Below are 16,892 nucleotides of genomic sequence, written 5' to 3'. Positions count from 1 at the left end.
ATTTACTCTTCTGTTCATACTTAACAGTGAGTCCTTATCCCAGTATTTGGGGTCTTGTCTTACTGAACATAATACTATTGCATTTTTTGCTTTTAAATTTTGATTCTTAATCTGTTCCAATGATCAACTTTTCAATATTTTAAGAAGTTGCAAGTACTTTTGATATTTATTGCAATGTATATTTTGAGATCAAGTACTGTTGCATCAAGAATGTCTTAGTAAATGTTTAATAACCAATTATTTTTAAAAAATGTATGGGGGGGGGCAGTCCAGTGGCTCAGTGGATAGAAAGCCAGATCTGGAGACAGAAGGTCTTGGGTTCAAATCAAGACTCTGTGTGTCTGGGCAAATCACTTAATTGCCATTACCTAGCCCATACTACTCTTCTCCCTTAGAACAAATACATAGAATTGATTCTAATACTGAAGAGTTTTAAGAAAAAAAATATGCCCAATGCCCTTTTATGTTTGATCTGCATTATTAATATTTTCTGTCATTTTTAAAAGTTTAGACCCAATAAATCAAGTCCTTTTATCATTTTTTATGGTTTCTGAGGTATAAATGTTCATACTGTGAGTTTGACAATTGCCTCTCACAAGTAGATATGAAGCAATAGGCTCCATTCCTTCCTACTTTTTTTCATGATTTTTCTCAAAACTTGACTTTTTGTTCTTATAAATAAATTTTGCTATTATTTTTCAAATTCTATATATTAACATTTTATTTATTTTTTAAAAATTATTTAAAATATGCATATGTAAAATAATACATAAGAATAAATATGGTCCTATTAGTATGGCACTAACTCTAAATTAACTAATGTAGTATTATAATTTTAATTTTATAGAAATAGCCCAACTCAGAGTAATTATATTTCTAATTACTTAGCTTGGTCTATTTGTATAAAGGGTATTTTATAGTTGTATTTATTTTAATGTCTGTTTTTATCTTGGTAGGTGGATTCTCTCAAAATTTAAAAATTTCATGTTATTCCAAATAGAATTTATTTTCAATCTCTTTCTTCAGGGTTTATTGGTAAAACAGAAAAAGGCTGATGATTTTTGTGGTTTATTTTATATCCTCTTTCTTTGCCAAAGTTATGGTTTTAGTTTTTAGTTAAATATCTAAGTTTCTTTAAATAAATCTTCACAGCACCTACAAAAATAAGTAATTTTGTTCCTTCTTTATGCTTCATTTCTTCATTTTCTTTTTTATTTCCTTATTTATATTGCTAGCATTTCTAAAGCAAAACTAAATAACCGTGATGACAGTGGATATCCTTACTTTTAGCCCTGATCTGCTTGGAAGGCCTCCAATATTTTTAGATAATACTAATACTTGGTTTTAGAGAGATATTTTAACATATTAAAGAAGGATCAATTTATTTCCTGTCTATTTTGTGAATAACCTTTTCTATATATATTGACATAATATATGATTTTTTGTATTTTTATTATTGATATTGTCTATATATTCATAGTTTTATTAATATTGAACCAATCCAGGAACATAGAATAGTTTATCTCTATATCTATGGATCAGGGAAGAATGTATAACCAAACAAGAGATAGAAAATGAAAAATATATATAAGATAAAATATATAATTATATAAATTATGCAAACATATAATTATATAAAATATGATTATAAAAGATATAAGATAAAAACATGAGGATACAAAATGGATAATTTATTATATTAAATTTAAAAGATTTTATACAAACAGAATTAATGCAACCAAAATTTGAAGGAAAATAGAAAGCTGGGAAAATTGTTTTCACAGCAAATATCTATGTTAAAGGTCTCATTTCTCAAATATAAAGAAAATCAAGTCAAATTTACAAAAATATACTTCAATTAATAAGTGGTCAGATGATATGGATGAACAATTTTCAGATGAAGAAATCAAAGCCATCTTTAGTTATATGAAAAAATGCTGTTGTTTTTTTATTTAAAATTTTTCCCAAATTACATGTTTCTATGATTTAAAATATTTATTTTCTAACATTTTGCAATCCATGTTCTCTCCTTCTCTCTCACCTTACCCCCCCTTCCCAACAAGGCAGGTAATATGATATAGGCTGAACATATATATAAATACATATTTCTATGTCCATCATGTTATAAAACAAGACACATTAGTTATATTAGAGAAAAATTCATGGAGGAAATAGAGAAAAATTATATGTTTCAATTTGCATCAATTTGAATTCAGACTCCATCTGCTCCTTCTATGGTGGTGGCTATTTTTTTTTTTCATTATGAAGCCTTTAGAGTTGTCCTAGATCCATATTGGATCTAGGCAAGTGTGCTGGAGGAGGTTGCTCCATTGCTGGTCTCCACAGTACTGGAGGACATTTTTCACATGCCCTATCACTGCCCAGCAGCTAAATGAGAACACTTCTTCCCTCTGTTGTCTGGGGGTAATACAGGGGGCTCACAGGCAGCTTGAAGGAGAAGTTTGGGCACACAATCTCTAAAAGATTCACCAATGCTGTCCTAGATCCTTGCCTTGTTGAGAACAGTTAAGACTTTCATGGTTGAATATCATCATATTCTATTGCTACTGTGTATAGAGTTTTCTTGGTTTTGCTCACTTCACTTCATATGTCTTCCCAGTTGTGTGTGTATGTGTATGTGTGTGTGTGTGTGTGATTATCTTGTTTGTCATTTCTTATGGTACAGTCATATTCCATTACAAGAATATATCACAACTTGTTCAACTATTCCCCAACTGATGGAAATCAATTGTTAAATCACTCTTGATTAGAGAAATGCAAATTAAAATTACTCTGAGGTACCACCTGGTCAGATTGGCCAATATAACAGAAAAAGAAAATAATAAATGTTGGAGGGGATGTGGAAAATTTGGGGCACTAATCAATTCTTGGTGGAGTTGTTATTTGATTCAACCATTTTGGAGAACTATGTTCAAAGGGCTCTAAAACTGTTAATTCACAATACTACTACTAGTTCTGTATCCCAAGAAGATTTTTTTAAAAGGAAAAAGTCCTATTTGTACAAAAATATTTATTGTAGCCCTTTTTATGGTAGCAAAGAATTGGACACTGAGGGTTTATCCATCAATTAGAGAAGCACTCAACAAGTTGTGGTATGTGATTGTTATGGAATCCTGTTGTATGATAAGAAATGATGAGCAGGATGATTTTTGGGAAAACTTGGAAAGACTTACATGTATTGATACAAAGTGAAATGAGTAAAGCCAGAATAACATTCTACACAGTGACAGGAATTTTTTTTTTAATGACTGTGAAAGACCTAGATATTCTCAGCAATGCAGTAATCCAAGACAGCCCCAGAGACTTGTGATGAAAAATGAGGAAGTTCTTCCCTCAGAGGAGGAACTGATGCAGTTGGAAACATACTATAGACCACTTTCTCTCTTCTTCTTCTGTACTTTTTTTGAGATCTCTTCCACAAAATGACTACTATGAAAACATGTTTTACATGATTATATGTGTAAAATCTACATCACATTGCTTACAATGCACTTCATTGAAGGGGAAGAGATTGGGAGGGAGCAAGGGAGAGAAGGTGGGAAGGAGGGAGAGAATTTGGAACTCAACATTTTTTAAAAAAATGAATGTTCATGATTGCACATGTAAAATCTATGAGATTGCCTTCCATCTTGGGGTTAGGGACAGGAAATTGGGGCGGAAGAGAGGGAGAGAATTCTAGACTGCATTCTTTGAAAAATGTTGGAAATTTTTATATGTAATTGGGGGAAATAAAATAAAATGTAATGCCATTAAAATTGAATAAAGCAGAACATATTCCAATTAAAAATTAATGTTAAAAATTAAAGAAATTCTACATACATCTCTGCAGAATTCTTGTTTAGAATTCCTCTTCATTCTTGCTAGGGCTGAAATTTTAAGGGTTTTTTTTTAATCAACTTTTCTAGTAGTTGGACTGTAGAACTACGTAATCACCTTCTTGTGAGGGGTCTTCAACTTGTAGCTTCCGTTTTCTTTCTGGCCTTTTTGCTGTTTTAATTCTTTGTTTTCACCTTAACACCTTAACAACTTCATATCCCATCCAGGCATCCCTCTTGGTTATTGCCACCTACTTTGTCACCACCCTACATCTTTCCACCTGGAACTGCTTTCTTCATTCAGGATTTCCAAAAATCATTCTTCCCGTCCCTTGGGGGTGAAAAAGATGCATTTTAGCTCTTCAACTTTGGAAATTTCCTGCTAGCTGAGATTGGGATGAAGCTGTCATAACTGATGAGTGCAGTCACCTCGCTCACCGTAACTAGTTGGCCTCAGACAAGAGCAGGCTTTATACACCATCCAGATGTCCACATTTTGCCCTTTGCACAGCTGTCTTGTGGAAAGAGAAATATTTCAGTAGGTTTTGACAAGACAGAAGTCTGTTCCATTACTTCTAGGAAATCTAGAAAATACTTGAAGGCATGATCAGTATAAAAGTGCTAGAGAAACCAGATGGCAAGTCTTTTGTACGCTCTAACAGATGGAGAAACTGAGCCCTTGAGAAATGAGCTTGTTATGATTTTCCAAGTATTTGCTAAACAATAACATCAATGTAAGTAGCAGAGATGAATTCAGAGTCAAGCCATACAGCACAAAGCCTAGAAATGAAAGGAAGGAACTATTGGAGATAAAGAAGAAACAAGGGAATTAAAGGGAAATGAAGATGAGACATTAGCAAAGTTGAGGACATGGAAAATAATAGCATGTCGGGTGGGATGATTGGTTGCTCAGTGGATTGAGAGCCAGGGAAATCTGACTTCAGACACCGACTAGCTGTGTGACCCTGAGCAAGTCACTTCATTTCCATTGCCTAGCCCTCACCTTTCTTTTGCCTTGGAACTAATACAAAGTATTGATTCTAAGATAGAAGGTAAGGGTTTAAAATAATAATAATAATAATAATGTATCCTATTAGCTATACAGAATATTCAAAATGAAGTTGACATGCCAAAAATATAGTTTAAAAGTTTCCCAAAAAAGTTTAGAGAAAGCTCACAAACAGAATTTTATATTCAACAATAATGGAGAAAATATAGGGGGTTTATGAAAATCTCTTCCTTGGTTTCTCTCCCTCTGCCTACTAATCTTAGTCCTCTTTGTCCTTTTATTCATTTTCCTTTTTTTTTTTTGGTTTGCTTTTTTTCTCTTCCTGCCCTCCTAATCTGCCACTCTCTCCTCCTCTCACCCATAATGGTTGCCACCTTTGGCTCTGGATCCAATAATCAAATAAAAATTATCATTGCCTTAGAAAATGATCATTAGCTCACTAACCCGGGGACTCCTCAAAACAAATCTCTCAAATAAGGAAATGTTACAAGAGGAAAAGAGGAAATGAAAGCTAAAAAGGGGAGAAATGAAAAAAAGGACAAAGGAGACAAAGGCCAGGTGGTAGAGAAGAAAATGAGGAACAGATATTCACAAGCCCCAGTCTTGTCTTGCTTTTGTTGTTGAGTATAAACTTTTATTTCTTTCATTTGTTTATTTGAGAAACTTCAAATATAGGGGAACCTCAAAGGTTTTTTACCCTTATCTTCTGTCCTAGAAGCAATACTCTATATTGATTTGAAGATAGAAGAACAGTAAAAGCTAGGCAGTCGAAGTTAAGTGACTTGCCCAGGGTCACACAACTAGAAAGTGTCTGAGGTCACATTTGAACTGAGGACCTCTTGTCGCCACTTTCTCTACTCTGCCACCTAGCTGCCCTCCCTGAAGTCTTAGTTCAGATGTGTTAAGCTATTGAAATTTAAAAGCAATTGGAGCTTGCTTGTATATTTTGTGTAGTTTGGGGTGTGATATTATATCCATCTTTGCTCGCATCTCATCTTCGTTTCCTCTGAATTCCCTCTTCTGCATCTCTGGTTACTACATTCCTTCCTTGCCATGATTTTGTCCTCTATTGCTTATCTCTGAATTCACCTCAGCTACCTAAAATGATGTTATTGTTTAGCAATACTTGGGAAGTCATAACAACCTAATTTCTCAGGGGTTCAGTTTCTCCATCTGTTCAAGAGTACCCATCTGGGTTCCGTAGCATTTGTTCTGAGTGTCTCTTCATCTTTGCACACTTCCTAGATATAATGAGTCAAACTTCTGTTTTTCTTCCTAAACATATATCTAGGCTATTTTAATCATTTTGGTGACATGTCTTTTTGTCCTACCAACAGTGGCTATTAAGGCTGTATTTTTAAAACAGAGTTTTTGGTGTAGAATATTATCATTCACTTAATGAGTTCACATAGCAGTGTTCCTCTGCACATACACATAAGAAATGCATTTGCATGCATATTTTTGCCTATGAGATAAATGCAAACTTGGGTAAAATAATCCATTCCCATCACATATGGATGGAGTCAAATGTGGCAGGTCAAACATCTGTTTGACTTCCTAAATGCCCAAGACCGATTTATCGTCAGCGGAACCCTAAAGGTTGCGACAGAGTAGTGGTAATGTATTCACCTTCTCTGAGTAATGTCCTGACAAGATTTGGATTGAAGATGCCAGAAATTCTGTACTGTTGATGGGGCTGCTGCTAATTAGAATACACTCTAGGACCGTGTTGGTGAACCTATGGCACATATGCTAGAGGGGGCTGCTTCCTTCTTCCTCTCCATGTGTGTCTGAGGACATTTCTCCCATCACCGTCCCCTCTGCCCAGCAGCTTAATGGGAGTGTGTCCTCCCTCCCCTGTCTGGGGTAAGGCAAGGGACTCACACAAGGTGTGAGTGTGCAGTTTGGACCTTGGCCTCTAAAAGGTTCTCTATCATTGCTCTAGGATAAAGGATTAGAGAGTGAGAACTGGATGAGTAAGTTGGGGGTTATCATAGAACTATAGTTTATTTAAGTCTATTTATCTAACCCATTGCTTTGCTTGATGGACATTCAACTTCTGATTTTATGGCTAGTGATAAGGAGTTCAATTCAACAGCAGCAACAACTGTAGCTAATAACATCCATGTAGCAGTTTAAAGTTTGCAAAGCTCTAAACATGCTTTCTTATTTGATCTTCATAACAACTCTGGGAGGTAGGTGTCATTATTATTCTTATTTTACAGATGAGGAAACTGAGGCTGAGTGTTTAAGTAATTTTTCCAGTATCATCTAATTAGCAGTCTCAGGCTGGATTCAAATTCAAGTAACTAGGTGGCATGGTAGATAAAGCACTAGACCTGGAGTTCAGATGATGAGTTCAAATCTAACCTGAGGTACTTATTAGCTACATTACTCTAGAGAAAGGACTTAACCTCTTTGCCTCTGCCTCCCTATTTGTAAAAAGGGAATATGAATAGTACCTACCTTCCAAGGTTGTTGCCAGGATAGAATGGTATAATATTTGTAAAGCATTTTACAAACTTTAAAGCACTATATAAATGCTAGCTGTCATCATCATCATCATCAATAAATATTTATTAAGTTATTATGTGTCACACTTATGTGCTAAATCCTGGGGATTCAAATAAGAAAAAGAAATTATTTCTGCCTTCAAGAAGCTTACAGTGAAGACAACATGCAGATGAATGTATATGGCAAATTATGTCTATGATAAATGAGAAATACTTAACGAAAAGAAGGCACTAGAATGAAGAGGGCTTGGGAAAAGCTTCCTGGAACAGGTGGGATTTTAGTTGGGAGTTAAAGGAACCAGGAGGGGTTGGAAGGAGTGAGGATGAAGAGCGGGGAGAGGGGTTGGTTATTATCCCTGACTTCAAGTCTAGCATTAAAGTATGAGAAATAAGCTTCATTCGATTACTGGGCAGCTCTAATTATTAAAAAGTGCTTCCTTATATGGAGTCCAATATGAATTCTGTCCTCTTATAAATTCTATTCTTTGGATCTAGTCCTTCCATCAGGAGCCTCACCAAATAAATCTCTTTTCCACATGAGAGTCCTTCGGATGTTTAAAGAAAGTTAAGCACCAATAATCTGGGCAGCTGGGTCTGGAGGCAGGAAGACTCATGGTCCTGGGTTCCAATCTGGTCTCAGACACTTACTAATCATGTGGCCCTGGGTAAAAGCCTGTTTATCTCAGTTTCCTCTTCTGTAAAATGAGCTGGAGAAGGAGATCAAAAACCATTCCAGTATCTTTGACAAGAAAACCCCAAATGGAGTCCCAAAGAGTTGTACACAACTGAAAATGCTCTACAACAAAATAGCAAGTCATAACTTGTACCTTCATGTAGAGCTCTGCATCTTATGCCCCACTTCATAGATGATGCTCCTCTTTTGAAAAGTAGCAAATTTGTATTTAAGAGCAACAACTGTATTTATTTTCTCATTCTCCTTTTTTGCTTCTATTTCCCCCCTAAAGATTTCCTGGGCATTTATGCTGCCGAAGCGAATACTGAAGATCTACTATGAATATGACTTTTGAAAACTTTCAGCCAAAATGCAGCCTTCTCTGGGGATTCACACTTTATTCAGGGCAGTGAAAACGTGAAGGCACAGAATCTCCAAGCAGGCCAACACTCATGATTTAACGACTGCTGAGGTTCTGTTTGTCATCAGGATACCCTGAATAAATGACAGAGAAAAGCCGTTGGCAGCTCCTCGGTCATGCATTTCTACCCTCCTCGTGCCAAAGGGACTAGTGAGCAGCTCTCTTTATTTTTCATTAGTTATTCAGGCTAGACATTTCTCAATGTTTCCTTATGCCTACACCCACATGCTGTTGGAACATGTTTCAAGGTATGTAATAATCAAAGTATATTTATGACATAACCAAAGCAAACATTTTGGTTACAGTGTCCAGAGGCCCTTAGACACGGGCCAGAGCAATAATTAATTTGTCCCCGATCCCTGCTACTATTATTACTTGGCATTTATGGAAAGCCTTTGAGAAGGTCACTTATGATATAAAACATGGCGGACGATGAGAATAGCACAGTTTTTCCAGGAATGGATTAAAGATACTTTTTGTTTGCCTCTTTCTTGCCATGTCTTATATTTTCAATCCACTTAATAAAGAAATCTGTGTTATGTACCTTCTCCATGCCTAGCACTCTGCATTGCAAGGGTATAAAAGACAAGACTTAAATGATCGAGAAGCTAATAATCCTCATGAAGACAATATGAAGGTCTACCATTAAATGAGTCCATCAACAAGTAAACCCCAAACTCACTGGAAGCGCCAAATATAGCACAGGCTATGAAATCCTAGAGAGTTACTTGATGATACCAATCAACTGGAGAATGGCTAAACAAGTTGTGGCATGCGATTGTGATGGAATACTACTGCACTGTAAGAAGTGACGAGCAGATTAATTAAGAAAAAACATGGAAAGACCTACATGAAATTATGAAGAGCAAAACAAGTAGAACCAAGAGAATATTATATACAGCAACAGAAATATGGTTTGAAGAATGATTTGCATATGTCTACCTCGAGGGAAAGAACCGATGAATAGAAGTAAGCAAGCCATAGTTTTACATATACATTTTTCTGTTAAATGATGGGGGGGGGGGGATCTCTGGGAATTTAAATGTAATAACGATCAAAAACATTTTTTAAAAAAGAGTTGTCTAGGGCACTATGGTCACACAGTTCATAGACATAATAAGAAACAGTAACTGAATCCAGTTTTTCTTTATTTCAAGATTGGTCCTCTATCCACCAAAACAGCCTACCCTTCTATAATCGTACCCAAGAAGAGAAAACATGAAATGCTTAAATAATAACAGTATAGGAATAAAATTGAATCCGTGACTTTTTTAGTATAGAGAACTTTCAGGTGAGGAATTTCCCCATGTTAATTGATTGGTCATCACTTTCTCTGTAGCTTATAATTTTTTAAACTCTTACTTTCATCTTAGAATCAATACTGTGTATTGGTTCCAAGGTAGAAGAATGGTATGCAACTTCTAATGTTAAGAGAGTTGGCTGGGTCTCAGGGAATTTATGTGGCATCCAGTCATACAGCTAGAAGATGTCAGAGGTAGAATTGAATCCTAGTTGCTCTGCCAACACTTTATCTACTATACCACTTATATAACAGTTTAAAGAACTATATGATTCAATACCACCATTAATGTGTATAATACCGCAGTGCTGTTGGAGTTCAGAACATGGGAAGGTTACTGTGGTTTTGGGGGAGATGAACCCAAACTTGAACCTGCTGAGTGTCGTATGCAGGGTTGAGCCAGAACAGTCTCCTGCTACTTCAGGTCTAATACTGCAAGGAAATGAGGCACTCATAGGTCATTCGATGCTTAACAAAAGGAGATTTACTTAACCATAGCAGGGGAAGGATATTTAACAAGGATGTACAATGGACACTGACTGTTGATTCAGCTGAGCGCAGATCTCCTGCCTCTGAGTTGCCTGGGCGATCTGCTAACCCAATTAGTGGGAGCTTATACGAAGCAACAAATATATTGTTTGAAAAATGACTTGTATATGTCCACCTCCAGAGAAAGAATTGATAAATAGAAATAAACAAGACATGTCCAAGAGTTTTTCCTGACTTTTTACTCGGGCAACATGGAAGTGATATGAATAGCCTAAATAATTTGTTTTGAGATCAGATTGGTTTTAATAAAAGAATGAAAAATTAGTTAAATAAAATAATGGCTAATAATTAGATTAGTTGATTTATAGGATATATTGTCTATTATATTAGTATTTTAGTATATATTACTAACATGCCTATTACATATATAATATTTTAGTATATACTAGTGAATATATTACTATAGATATTATGTATATATAGTAGATAATCTATATATAACATATATAATATGTACATACACATATAATATATTATGTATACTATTATATACTAATATAATACATTTAATATTGATGAATGATTAATATAATAATATATTACTTTCACATAATATACATTATATAGAGATTATATACTCTATATAGTAACAGTATTATATTATATATTATATATACTATATGTCATATTATATAGGATAAAATAATAATTGGTTAAATAAAAGAATGGTTTTAATGACTTTTAAGGAAAAGAACTAGTCCTGAATGCATGATGGGGGACTCTGATAGACATTTCTTCTTCCACAACTAATAAGGATGGGTAAAATATAGACTTACATGTTGGAGTATATGGTTAGGAGCCAGGGAATCAGATCTTCCAGAGACTATGGCATGAGCAAATGTTTAAAATGAAAAGATGAGATTTTCCCCGGATGGTGAGGGCACCAGCTTGGCCAGAATGGTTTCACATAGAATAACAATGACCAAGTTAAGCAGTTTTGAAGGGCCTTAAATACCTGTGAAAAAAATGGCACTTTATCCATTCAGTGATGACGTATTTTTACAAGTTTATGAGCCAGATACCATTAAAAAGGTTAAGAAAGTTAATCTGACTTCAGTGTGTAGAAATAGAAATAGAATAGAAATGAGGACAGCATGGAGATGGGGATGGAGTATAGGAGGAGACTGGAAGCAGGGGACTGCTTAGGAGGCTACTGTAATTCAGTTATCAATTAAGGGACAGGCCTGGACTAGGAAGATGGAGGTAAGAATTGAAGGGAAGAGGCAGATTTGGGAAAGTCTTGATCAAATTTGTTGATTGGATGTAGCAGAAGAAAAAAAAGGAAGTATAAAAGATGATTCACGGTTTCAAAACTTGGGGGCAGGAAAAATGATCCCTAAATATTCTGCATTACACAAAATGGAAAAGAACATTTAGCAAAATGACAAAGAGAAATGTACATGTTTAAAAATTGCTTTTAATTTATGAATCCTTCCAATATGCCTCTAACATAATGTTCGATGATCCCTCTTACTAATGTGAGAAAATGAGAAAAAACTAAGCTGAAAAAGATATGCCTATAAGCAGCCTTTGGGGGATATTTCTCCAGGTTTATACTATGGAACTGGACTGGATCATTATAGCAGACAGACATATGAGAGCATCCTAAACTCTGCAGTTTTTCCTCTCTGGCCACAGTCTCTCGTCCATCCACCTCTCTTACTTCTCTAATTCTTCTCCAGTTTTCTTGGTCTTTCTTGGCACTGCCCATCCCTTGATTCTTCCCTGTTTCTCCAGATAATCAAAGCCATTCTGGGTTCACGCCCCTCTCTATCCCCCCTTGACCTTAGGCCAGCAACTTCACTAATGCCCTCAGCTTCAACTTCAAGAACTGCCGTCCTTTGGTCTTCATTATTTATGCCGTGTTATTTATTACCCAGTTGTAGAATCGCAGGACATCCGAGTTAGAAGGGATGTCAGGGGACATCTAGTACAGTTCACACTTGCAAAAAGAATCCAATTTAGAACTGAGTTTCTTATGGAGGAGCTTTACTGAGAGAAGTCCACTACATCCCCAAGGGAATCCATGATATTTTGGAACTTTTTTTTTTAAATAAAATAACTCTTACCTTCCATCTTAGAATGAATACTGTGTATTGGTTCCAATTCTGAAGAGCAGTAAAGGCTAAGTGATTGGAGTTAAATGACTTGCCCAGGGTCACAGAGCCAGGAAGTGTCTGAGTCTAAATTTGAACCCAAGACCTCCTGGCTCTAGGTTTGATTCTCAAACCACTAAGCCACTTATGTATCCCCTAGCACATCAATCATTAAGAAACTTTTCCTGAGCTTCAATTTGGCACTTTGCATCTTCTACCCACTGTTCCTAGTCCTAAGGTAGTCATAATATCCTTTCCCACTAAGTCTTTATTCTAAGTTGCTGACCTTTGGGGCAGCAAAGAGAAACAGTGGATAAAGAGCCTGGTCTGGAGTCAGGAAGACTCATTTTCCTGAATTCTTATCTGACCAGCTGTGTAACTCTTGGCAAGTCTCTTCACCCCATTTGCCTCAGTTGCCTCATCTGTGGAATGACCTGGAGAAGGAAATGGCAAACCATCCAGTATTTCTGCCAAAAAAAACCCAAATGGGGTCCTGAAGAGTGAGACAGGACTGAAAAGTCTGAACAACAGTCACCCCTGAATTATCCATTTCGACCTAATATGGCACAAACTTAAGACTGTTCAATATACTGGCCACTTTTCAGCTTATCGGTGTCTTTGAGTGACTCTTACCATTTGTTTCCTCTTCCCTTACTCCAAAGAGCCACATGCTTTTGGAGGAAATCATAAAATTATGTCAGCTAAATCCACTACATAATTGTGATTTCAAACCTCAATGCTCTAAAGCAATTCTGCTATTCCTCTCTCTTAAAAAAAAAATCCTCCCCTTCCATCTTAGAATCAATAATATGTATTGGTTCCAAAGCAGAAGAGTGGTAAGGGCTAGGCAATGAGGGTTAAGTGACTTGCCCAGGGTCACACAGCTGGGAAGTGTCTGAGGCCAGAACCTCCCTTACCTAGGTCTGACTTATCATTCACTGAGCCACCTAGCTGTTAATTATTGTTGGTTTGGGATAAAAGTAGGAGAGGCCAACATTTTTTCTCTCAAAGAAAAAGAAAACATTTTTTCCCCCTTCAGCAAGAAGCTAGAGTGAGGGAAGGAGGCCTGGAGGCACTTAAGGAGAGTATATGAGGTCTAATTATCCTCTAGCTAGATTGGGGATGGGGAGAGAGAGAGAGAGAGACAGACAGACAGACACACAGACACACAGAGAGAGAATGTTAGAGAGAGAGAGATAGACAGAGACAGAGGGAGAGAAAGAGATAGAGAGACAGACAGAGAGAGACAGAGAGACACAGAGGGACAGACAGAGACAGAAAGAGAGACAGAGTCATGAATCAAAGCAAACTGAAGAGAAACCAAAGTGAGGTGGGGGTGGGGAGAATTGTACAAAGGTTGCTTAGCTTTGGTTTTGCTTCTATTGGTCAACAAGTCTTAGTACAAATTTTGTAGAAGGTGTTGGGACTCCTGGAGAAACTGAGGCACTTGGTGCTACTGCTAGTCAGATCTGGGGTTAGAAGATTTCTAGCACCAAATACAGACTTGATCATCCCCTGGGAAGTGGCTTTATGGCACATCCATCCAAATTGTCCTTGTTAACATTAGAAAGTAACAAGAAGACCTTTGCGGATGATTTCTTTTTTTTTTTTTTGGCTGAGTGCATTTTTAGAGATGCCCAACTTTAGAGTACTGGAAAAATAAGAGACATCTACAGTCATTGTTTATTGATATTTTTTTAAGCTTTTGAGTCAGTTGAATAAAATGAAGCATTGAAGACTAGTTAAATGAGGCAACTGCATGCATACATTAAAATTGAGCAAAGCTCTATGACAAAAGTAACTATGGAGATAACTTTGCTCAACGGTTCCAGTGAGTTTTGTACAAGGCAAGAAGCTAAGCTATTCATCAAGATCTGGAAGACTTCTATGACACATCCAGACAAGAGATGGATTCATTATTGAAAAAAAAAAGTAGTTCTAATATCTCTTCTTAGAGACAATATTGGGTCAGTGAGGCAGCTTAGTGGATAAAAAGGCAGGCTAGGAGATGACAGGTCCTGGATTCAAATTTGACCTCAGATGCTTTCTAGCTGGATGACCCTAGGCAAGTCACTTAATCTCAACTGCCTGGTCCTTACTGCTCTTCTGCCTTGGAACTGATACTCAGTATTTATTTTAAGATGGAAGGTAATAGTCTCACCAAAGAAAAAAAAAGCTGATATTTCATCAAGCCCCGGAGTAACCAGAATCTATCATAGTGTCTGGCAAATTATATTTATTTAATGAACTCTTGTGAAACTCTATGACAATGTGAGAGATTCATCTAGCCTTTTACTCTGGAAAAAACAAGCACATGTTTTCAAAACATGCAGGTTCTTGCCATTTGTGTTATGTTGGACAAGTCATTTTAACCTCTGTTGAAAAACTTCATTCTCCTGATCTGGAAAACTAGGGAGCTGGTCACTGACTGATTTCTAAAGTTCTCTCCAGGTCTAGAATTCTCATGTCGGCAGCCTTTACAGTTGATTGATCAATTTGTATACATTATCCCCTGCAAAAATATTGTTACAAGGTTCCAAAATTTGCTACCACGATTCAAAATATATTTGGAATTGCCTTAAATTTGTTTAAGATACTCAGTGTTAGCAAATGGTCCTCTGAATATAGTTTAGATTTTTGGAAAGACCAATCAACTATATCTAGCAAATGATTCTATTCAATTTATAACCATTAATTACTACGTTTAAAGCACAATAATAGGAATTTAAGGAGATATCAAGTACAGTGCATACTCATGGAAATTATAGTCTAGTCAGTCAGTCAGTAAGTATTTATTAAGTACCAAGTATGTGCTAGGCATTGAGTTAAACCTTGGGGATATAAAGAGAGACAAAAGACAGTCCCTCTGCCTTCAAGGAAGTCACACTCTAATGGGGGCAGCCAATAAGCAAACAAGCTATATACAAGCTAAATAGGCAATATTTAAAAGAAGGAAGGCAAAAGAATTAGTAGAAAAGAAAAGCTCCCTTGAAGGAAGTCAGGGAAGTCAGAGGGAATATTCAAGGATGGAGAGCATTCTAGGAAATGGAGTCTGAGAGAATGCCTAGAGCGGAAAGATGTAATCTTCTTCATAGAATATGAGAGGTCAATGTCATTGGATTGAAAAGCACATGATGGGGAATAAGGAAAGCTGGAAAGGTGGTGGGGAGGGGGATTAGGTTATGAACAACAAACAGAAGATTTTGTATTTCATCTTTTTTTTTTCATTTTATTTCATCTTGAAGGTGATGATAGGAAGCCAAAGGAGTTTATTGAATTAGAGGGGTAAAATGGTTAGATCTGTGTTTTAGAAAAATCACTTTGAAGACTGAATGGAGGAGTGATTGGAGTAGGGAGAGACTTATGTGAGGTAGAGCCACCAACAGACTAACATGAACATGAGGTGATGAATGCCTAGACCAGGATGGTGGCCCTATTCAGAAAAGAGAAGGGTTGTTTTTTTTTTTTAAATGAATAAATTTAGTCAATTTAGAACATTATTCCTTGGTTACAAGAATCACATTATTTCCCTCCCCCCACCCTTCCTGTAGCCAATGCACAATTCCACTAGGTATTACATGTGTCCTTGATCAGAACTCATTTCCCTGTAGTTGTTATTTGCATTAGGATGTTCATTTAGAGTCTCCATCCCCAGTCATATCCCCTCAACCCATGTGATCAAGCAGTTGTTTTTCTTCTGTATTTTTACCCCCCCCCCACCGCCCCCAGTTTTCCCTCTGAATGTGGATAGTGTTCTTTCCCTTAGATCCCTCCAAGTTGTTTGGATCATTGCATTGCTGCTAGTAGAGAAAGAAGTCCATTACATTTGATTGTGCCACAATGTATCCATCTCTGTGTACAATGTTCTCCTGGTTCTGCTCCTCTCACTCTGCATCACTTCCTGGAGCTTGTTCCAGTCCCCATGGAATTCCTCCAGTTCATCATTCCTTTGAGCACAATAGTATTCCATCACCAACAGATACCACAGTTTGCTCAGCCATTCCCCAATTGAAGGGCATCCCCTCATTTTCCAATTTTTGGCCACCACAAAGAGCACAGCTATGAATACTCTTGTACAAGTCTTTTTCCTTATTATCTCTTTGGGGTACAAACCCAGCAGTGCTATAACTGGATCAAAGGGCAGACAGTCTTTTAGCACCCCTTGGGCATAGTTCCAAATTGCCCTCCAGAATGGTTGGATCAATTCACAACTCCACCAGCAATGAATTAATGTCAGAAGGGGTTGTTTTCGAGAGATTCATTCAAAGGTTGAATCTATTTCTTGGCAACAGATTGAATGTCGAAGAGGATAGTGAGGAGTAAAGTAGGTACATTTTAAGTACATTTTAAGACTGAGAGGATGATGGTATCATCAACTGTAATAGGGAAGTTTGGAAGGGGGAAGGCTTGGGGGAAAGACAATAAGTTTATTTTGAGACATGTTGAGTTTAAGCTGTCTACTAGATAGGTAACTGGGGTCAAGTGATTTGCCTAG

This window comes from Monodelphis domestica, chromosome 7, assembly GCF_027887165.1.
Source record: "Monodelphis domestica isolate mMonDom1 chromosome 7, mMonDom1.pri, whole genome shotgun sequence".
NCBI classification, from domain to species: Eukaryota; Metazoa; Chordata; class Mammalia; order Didelphimorphia; family Didelphidae; genus Monodelphis; species Monodelphis domestica.
This window is presented reverse-complemented; position numbering follows the sequence as displayed.